General features: G+C 47.4%; 1 protein-coding gene across 3 annotated transcripts in view; it reads left to right on the top strand.

The window, feature by feature from the left end:
• The window catches only part of TMCO4 (transmembrane and coiled-coil domains 4), a 106,586-nt gene that overhangs the window by 1,990 nt on the left and 95,788 nt on the right, over nt 1-8,808 (top strand). The window contains exon 2 of one of the 3 annotated variants that reach the window (XM_053575713.1): nt 6,018-6,163. The exons of the other annotated variants lie outside the window; for them this stretch is intronic. The gene's annotated coding sequence lies outside the window, so the exon portion shown is untranslated. The remainder of the gene's footprint in view (nt 1-6,017; nt 6,164-8,808) is intronic. 3 annotated transcript variants of the gene reach the window in all.

Below are 8,808 nucleotides of genomic sequence, written 5' to 3'. Positions count from 1 at the left end.
CCATCAGCGTTTCTGTCTTTACGACCCCTGCAGCCTCACACGCAGCATCAGACAAAGGTGGGCTCAGGGGCTAGCCTTGGGAGCTTCCTAACCACTCGGTCATGACCGCTCTATGCTTCCCTTTCCTCATTTGTAATATACTTTCTCCGAGGTTGTCGTGAGTACTAAAGGAGCGGAAGCCACAAAGGCCTGGTGTGGTGTCTGGCATGGTGGGAGCCTTTTATTTTTGAGGCCTAAGGTCCAAAGAGGGGATGGAGCGGCATGTTGACTGATGCTCAGCGTGTGGCTACCGTGAAGGCTGGCACTTACAAAACTCCTCATAAGACTCAAACCACCCTGGGTACCACTGGCTCCAAAAGCTAGACCAGCGACCTGGGCCTCCCAATGTGACACCTGAGAAATGTCATGAGGTGGTTTCTCATCACCTCCTCTATGGCCTGTGTGTTTTGTAAACACTGCTCTGTACACTGTAAGCCGGGGCTGCTGATGAGGAGTAGAGCCCTCCCTTCCTTGGGTGTGTGACAGGGGCAGGAGGGGGAATCCAATCTGCTTTCCACTTAGCCTACCTCTACTTGGCAGCCAGCCTAATCTGATTCTAATACCCTCTGCTTCAAACCATGCTGTGGCTTCCCCTTTTTCTTAGGGAAAATAACAAAAACCTTTAACATGGACCAGAAGGCCCTGCACTCCCGTGGGCCTAAACTTCCATAGTAGCCCTCTGTGTCCAGCAGGTCCCTCCCTCCTCAGGGCCCTTGTACCTGCTCTTCCATGCCCCTCCTTCTCCCTGCCTCCCATTTCCCAGGTAAATACTTCATTCTTCAAAGTTTAGCCCTACACAGACTTGCGATCCAAATGCCCCAGGCCATAAGACCTCCACTGATATGTTGGTGGTTAAGCTCAGGGTGGAATTACACACTCCTTGCTGGGATGAGTTTCTGCCTGCACTTTGTACACCACCGACATCTGGGGCCAGGACCGAGTTTGCTCAGCAGGTGCTCAGTAGTGAAATCTGCCCATGGGGAGGACCTCTTGAGCAAATTGGGGACCTTGTTTTATATAAAACTGTCCTTCAAAAAAATATGCTGAAGCCATTTCTGAGTTGTGGGGGTAGGAAGGCATTTATTCATTCATTCATTCAGCACCCAGAGTTGGACACCTGCTATGCCAGGTACTATTCTGGGATACGTCAGGGAATACAACCCAAAAGCCACTGCCCTCATGGAGCTTTCTCTAGTGAGAGGGACAGACGATCAACAAATAAATCTGTGGGTGCTGGGACTGGAGGTGAGGATCAGGGTGGCTGCCCTGAGAATGAGATTTGAGCGTAGACAGGAAGGAGGTGAGGGAGTTGGCTGTGTGGTTGTCTGGAAGAAAAGCATTCCCTGTAGAGAGAACAGCCAGTGCAAAGGCCATGAGGTGGGAATATACCTGGAGGAGCCAGGAGCCGTAGGAAGATGGCAGGAGCAGCATGAGTGAGGGGCGTGGGAGTGGGAGGAGGGCAGAAAGGCCACTAGGCCTTTTGTAAAGGGAGTTAGCGACGTGGGTGAGAAGGGAGTTGTTGAAGGTTTGGAGCACAGTCTGCCCCATTCGAGATGGAGCTTTCTGGATGCTGCGTGTGAACAGCTCAGGGTGAGGAGGCACCTGCCATGACCCACTTGAGAGGTGATGGTGGCTCCTGCCAGGGTGTGGTGAGGGAGGACGGAAACAGTGGCAAATGTGGGCATACAGCACTGGGCCTGGGGGTCTGCCCCAGTGGCACTGTCACCCCACCCCACCAGGCCTCTAGCCCATCGTCCAGGCTGCTGAAGTGAGGGTGGGAGGTGAGCTTCCCTTCCCTGCTAGCATCTGTTTTCCTCTGACCTGTAAAGTGAGTGTCCAAAACCCTTCCAATTCTTCTATATTGGAACTGTTGCCATGGAGACCTCCCAAGATGCCTCATTTACCTCTGGCTTCCAATTTGACTTCCAGATAGAAATGTAGAATGAATGAATTTCTCCCCGAAAATGCTGCACGGGGTGGGTGGTAAGTTGCACCTGCCTAGAATTCACTCTTCTAGGAACATCTCAGGATTGACTTATTTGGGGTGTAGGAGTGTGTATGTATCTTAACTTTCAGCTATGGTCTTTAGGGTTTCTGACCTAAGAATGGCGCTGTAACTTTATGTGTTGGAAAGGATTTCTTCAGCCAAATTCTTTTATCTCTCCTTGACACCAGAATAATTAGTCTTCAGCCTTCCTATGACACTGTAGACATCTCTCTATGAATGCTTATTTAATTGCACTGCAGAATCATTTAAAAATCCAACGGTGGGCTCAGCACCCATAGCACAGTGGTTATGGTGCCACCCATATACACCAAGGCAGGTGGGTTCAAACCCTACCCAGGCCTGCTAAACAACAATGACAACTGCAACAAAAAAATAACTGAGCGTTGTGGCAGGCACCTGTAGTCCCAGCTACTCAGGAGGCTGAGGCAAGAGAATCACTTAAGCTCAAGAGTTTGAGACTGCTGTGAGCTGTGGTGCCATGGCACTCTACCAAGGGTGACACAGTAAGACTCTGTCTCAAAAAAAAAAAAAATCCAACTGTGACCAGAAAAAGAGAAAAAGAACCCCCCCCAAACACCCACACACACACTAACATATTCATAGAAAATTTGACCTTGACCTTCGCGAACTGCTCTAAGGGGGAAAAGATCACCACTGATAGCAAGTAACAAAAAATAGAAGTTCATTCTTGCATGTGATCTTCTAAAGTCCCAGGTCCAGTTTTAAGGATAATGAAAAGGATTTCCAAGGATGATATTGACCATATTTGATTTTCTTCTTGCTGCTGACTTTAGAATTTTTCATCTCCCCAAGAAGAAATCCCACAGTGTCGTTTACGGCCTTCATCAACAAATAGTCATTAAATGTGCACCGTGGGTGCTCATGGAGCTGAGGACAGATATTTGTGGAATGGCTGTCTACCCCCACTGCTGACAAGAGTGACTCAGCATTTTCTTTGGTGGTGGATAATGTGACTGACCAGACAAAAGTCATAATTACAGAGCATCAAAACAAGGTCCAATTCTAGACTAATCCCTGTCCATCCTAAGTCTAGGCTGAGCAATCAGGCAATAGGCATGGGTTGACCCAGATATGTTGTTTCCCTGAGAGTTGGGGCTTTTCTAGGTCAAGGATGGGCCTTTCTTAGAGTTTTTTGGTATCTTGATAGTGCCTGGGCAGGGACAAGACCACCACCCTCCCCCCCCCCACACACACACATAAGTTACTCCCTCTATTAGTGACTCCTGAACACCAGGGTGCTGCTGGATCAGCCTGGACACATTAGGTGAATTCAGGGCACAGAGCTACTGCAGGTCCTGATTAACAGGCTCTTTATCTCACTGTTGGAATCTGGCTCTCTCTTGGAATTGGAATCAATGTTATTTCTCAGACAGTTGAGGAATCTCAATTTAACCCTAGAGTGGATACTGATCCCAAATCAGATCAAGGGGTGGAGGCAAGATCCAATATACATAGCAGGTGACACAGCCACCACCCCACAGCTGCCACCACATTCACTCAGTTTGGGGGTCCAGCCCATTTAGCTAGACAGTGCCTAAAGTTGGAACCACATGCTCCTCCATCCCAGCACCGTGAATAGCTGAGAATCACCTCTGTCTGTCACACCAATCCTTGTCCGTTTTATTACTAACAAGATTTGTTGGTCAAATGAATGGGCCTTAACTGTGACCTTAGCCCCACACGGGGCTAGGGCTTTCTGAGCTAAAAGCTCCCCTTCTAGGAATCAAGAGGCAGAATTTTTTTTTTAATTTGAGACAGAGTCTTACCTTCTCACCCTGGGTAGAGTGCTGTGTCATCATAGCTCACAGCAACCCCAAACTCTTGAGCTCAAGTGATCCTCTTGCCTCAGCCTCCCGAGTAGCTGGGACAATAGAGACCCACCACGATGCCCAGCGATTTTTAGAGACAGGATCTCTCTCTAGCTCAGGCTGGTCTCTTAACTCCTGAGCTCAGGCATTCCAACTGCCTCAGGCAGAATTATTTTTAATGAATTTTTTTTACATTCTAAAAGCACCAATAAGCTCACAAACAAAAATGCTAAAATTACAGAAAAATAGAAAGAACAACTACCAATCACCCATCAGTCCCTCAGCCCTACCACCTAAGAGACGATGATCATGAATGTTCCCGTATGTTTCTTTCTGATCTTTTGCTCTGTAAAATATTTTTAAAAAATAAAACTGGAAGTGTGTTATATATCCAGTGATATGCTAGTAAACTACCTCTCTAGAACAAAGAAATACCTGATTTGTAGCATTTGCCAATTTCTGTGGTGTAAATATTCCCACTATGCCAATTTCAAGATGCAGGGTTGGGAGGGGACATGCCAAGTCCATTCTCACCCGCTGGGATGACTTGGGTCTAGCGTACCATATTGTAATTTAAAATTGTATCTTTTTTCTCCGGATTTTAAAATCAATTACTCGTTATTGAGGATTCACAAAACACAAACGTGTAAAGAAAATATTAAAATTGTCCGGAATCCAAAACTCCGTCCCCTTTAGAGTCAGCCCCTGTCAGCACCCCAATGCATGTTGTAACAGTCCCCTCTCTATCGATAGAGACGTGTACAAAATAACCTTCTAGGGAGTTCAAAAGCAAAATGTGTGCATGGCAAAAAAATTGGGAAATACAAAAAATTCTCTGATCTCACCTTTCAGAGATAATTTGGGGGGATGTCATTCCAGTCATATTTCTTCTCTGCATCTTTTGGCATGATTGGACTCATAGTTGGAGTATCCTTATTTTTAGGCAGCAGTACGGGCAACATTCTCATGCCCCAGAGGAGGGTGACTTCCAGGGGAAGGATGTTAGTAAAAAACACTACCGAGGCTTAGAGAAGTGAAAAATCATATTCTTTTCCCCCAGCACTGACAACCAGGGTCCCCCCAAACTTCAAATACTTTGAGCTTTATTCTCATACCCAGCAGGGGAAACGGGATGGTGGTAGGGACATACAAGCAGAAAGATGATGACAAAACTGTGGGATAAACACTGTGATGGAGGAGACAGAGAGATACCAGGAGGGGACTCGGAGCCCAGCCCTGGAGAAGGTGACAGTTCAGCTGAGACCTGAAGAATAAATAGGAGTGAATCAGACAGGGATGGGGTGGGTAGGAAGGGCATGTCCTGGGCAGAGGGGACAGCATGTGTTAAGACCCAGAACTAGAAGAGAGACAGTATTTTTGAAGAATTAAGAAGACTTTCGGTGTAGCCAGGGCTTGGACAATAGGAGCACAGAGGGTTGGGAGGGAGTGGAAGCTGCCAAGGGCTACACCATGCAAAGCCAAGGTCATCCAGCTAAGTTTAGACTTCATGGTAAAGGCAATGGCCATGAGGGAAGCTGAGTGAGGTACAAGGAATCTCTCAGTACAGCGTCCTGTGAATCTATAATTATTTTAAAACAGAAAGCAAAAACATTATAACTCTATATTTCTATGGAATATTAAAGTCCTTTTCTTAAGGCCTAAGAGTAAACTGTAAATAAATATTTCCCTTTCAACCAGTTATCAGGCATCCTCAAACTTTTTAAACAGGGGGCCAATTCACTGTCCCTCAGACCATTGAGGGACAGTGAATTGGCCCCCTGTTTAAAAACAAAAAACTATGAACAAATTCATATGCACATTGCACATATCTTATTTTGAAGTAAGAAAACAAAACGGGAACAAATACAATCACACGCCGCATGTGGCCCATGGGCCGCAGTTTGAGGACCCCTGATAACTAATCGAATCAACATGTACCATCATCTACTACAGTGGTGATAAAGACAGACACACAAAAACCCCCTAGTAGGAAGGTTGTATTCTAGCGAGGGAGACAAGCAATAAATACGTAAGCTCAGAAGTAAGATGATTTTAAATAATGGTTGGGGTGGGGTGCTAAAGAGAAAGAAACCTTAAATAAACCCAGATTTCAAGAAACAACTATGGCCCTTCTGCCCCAGGTCTGAAGACAGGCCGCTCAGCTCAGGTTCTACAGAGACATATACAAACTGCCCTGGCGGAACAAACAAGAAAAACCAGCCTGTGGGTCAGCAGGGCGTGGCATGGGAATCTGCAGAAGAGGCAGCTGGTGCAGAAGCTGGTGTAGGTGAGCCTTGTCATGCACCCTTATTCCCCTAGGCTTTGCCCCAGCTGGCTCTGCTCCTTGGGGTGACCTTCCCAGCAGGTGGCTGGTGGCTATCCTTGCTGAGCACTCACCTGGCAATTTACACCATTGTCTCATTTAAAGCCTTTGTTCTATTTGTATGGTGACCTGTGGTTACCGCACCCAGCTCCTTGGCAGGCACTGTATCTGCTCCACATCTGTACCCTTCTGCCCACTGAGGTCCTGCCACAGAGTGGGTGCTCAGAAAATGCCATTTATATGAATGAATGAATGAATGAACCAAGTAGTTTTTAGGCTTAAGCAAGAGCTAGATTTTCCTATTTCTCTCCCTCAAGGTACTTCCATTCTCACACACTCCAAAGAAGTATTGGGTTGGGGGCGGCGCCTGTGGCTCAAGGAGTAGGGCGCCGGTCCCATATGCCAGAGGTGGCGGGTTCAAACCCAGCCCCGGCCAAAAAAAAAATCACAAAAAAAAAAAAAAAGAAGTATTGGGTTGGGAAGGAAGCTGGAACAAGGGCCAAGCATCTGAAATTACCCAAGAATGTCCCTAGATCAAAAACCAGGGTCCCCCAAAACTTCAAATACTTTGAGCTTGATTCTCACACCAAGCAGGGGAAACAGGACGGTGTTAGGGACATACAAGCAGAAAGATGCCTTCTCCCACACATCCTGTGACTGCCAACCGGCTTCTGCTGGAATGACACCTTTCACTTGCATGTAGTATTCAGCCCCTTCAACCCCATCACTTCATGTCTCCCCACCCTGCCTAATTGCCTTTGCCCCTGCCCACTTCCTGAACTGATGCTTACTTATTTTTTCAGTGGGCTGCAAAGGACTTGGATCCTACAGCCAGACCTCTGAGTGTGAATCTTGCCTCCACTACTTCCTAGCTCTGCAACCTTGACCAACTTACCCAAATCATTTTGTCATCATGTATCAGCGTATTATTGCCTGTCTCCCACCAGGATGTACACCCCTTACAAGCAAGGAATCTGTCAGTTTTCCCCCGATCTGTCTCAAGGTCCAGAACAGGGTGTCCCACATCAGATCCCCTTCTCCCTTCATCCGAAAAGAATCGGTCAAATGCCTCCAGTACCCCAGGGCCTGCGCGCAAAGCCAGGGTGCAGCAGTGAGGAATGACCAGGGGGCCTGCTTCAAGAAGCTTACATTCTACTTATATATACAAGTAAACAAAAAAAGTTTGTTTTTTTAACCATGATTTTAGAAATATAATAAAAATAAGAACAGGGTGCTGAGATAGAGGGGCAGAGATACTTTAGCTTTGGTGGTTAAGGAGGCCTCTCCAAGGAGGTGACATCCAGGCAGAGGCCAGGATGATACAGGGTCAGGGGTAAGGTGTTCAGGCAGGGAGAATGGCAGGTGGGGAGGTGGGAGGCGGGAGCAGAAGGACTGCCAGTGTGGGTGTAGCGTAGTGAACACACAGGCATGTGGCCTGAGGTGGAGTTTAGCAGCAGGCAGGGGCTAGATCACCCAGAACTTTGGGAGTTATTGTTTTTTCCTGGTGTAGTAGAAAGCCTTTGGAGGGCTTTATACAGGTGAGTGATGTGATTGGTATATGTGGCAAAAAGGCCACTCAAGCCACTATGTAGAGGTGCATGGTACTGAATCCAGAGTGTATTGTGTTGAATGAATGAATTTGGTTCGAGTTGAGCTTTTTTGTAAGCTACGCACATCCGCCTTCCTCTGTGTTTAGAAACAGGCTGGCTCATGCTTCCTGTTTGTTTGTTTGTCTGATTTTTGAGACAGAGTCTCACTGTGTCGCCCTTGGTAGAGTACTGTGGGCATCACAGCTCACAGCAACCTCCAACTTTTGGGCTTAAGCAATTCTCTTGCCTCAGCCTCCTAGTAGCTGGGACTACAGGCGCCCACCACAATGCCTGGCTATTTTCTGTTGCAGTTGTCGTTGTTTTAGCTGTCCCTGGCCAAGTTTGAACCCGCCAGCCTCAGTGTTTGTAGCTTCTGCCATAACCACTTGCTACGGGCACCAAGCCTTCCTGTTTGTTCTTGAGTTAAGAACTGACATGGGGCTTCCCATACACCAGCCCAATAAAAACATCACCTTGGGCTCCTCTGGGTCATAGGTGCAATTACCACAGCCTCCAAGCATGTGAAACTGGTTAAACGCAGTGGAAATTGCTGAGCACGTTGACATCACGGCTACCCATCTCACGCTGCCCTTGTTTCTCCACCACCATGATCTGGGCTGATCCTCGGAGCTGGGGAAATCTGCTGTGAATCTCAGACATGGGTTCCTGGATTCACAGGCCTCAATATCTCAGACTGGGTATTGAGGCCAGTCTTGCCTAGTGACTTTGGGCAAGATCTTAACCTCTGTGGGCCTCAGTTTCTCCATCTGAAACAAGAGAAAGAAGTTCTCTGTGCTGATCCAGAGGAAGGGGTTCAACATTTGCAGTTAAAAGTTGACTTGGGGCTCAGCACCTGTAGCTCAGCGGCTAGGGCGCCAGCCACGTATACCAGAGCTGGCAGGTTCGAACCCAGCCTGGGCCTGCCAAACGACAATGCAGTTATAACCAAAAAAAAAAAAAAAAGGCCGGGTGTTGTGGCAGGCACCTGTAGTCCCACTTACTTGGGAGGCTGAGGCAAGA

Source organism: Nycticebus coucang, chromosome 22, assembly GCF_027406575.1.
Source record: "Nycticebus coucang isolate mNycCou1 chromosome 22, mNycCou1.pri, whole genome shotgun sequence".
Classification (NCBI taxonomy): domain Eukaryota; kingdom Metazoa; phylum Chordata; class Mammalia; order Primates; family Lorisidae; genus Nycticebus; species Nycticebus coucang.
This window is presented reverse-complemented; position numbering and strand designations above follow the sequence as displayed.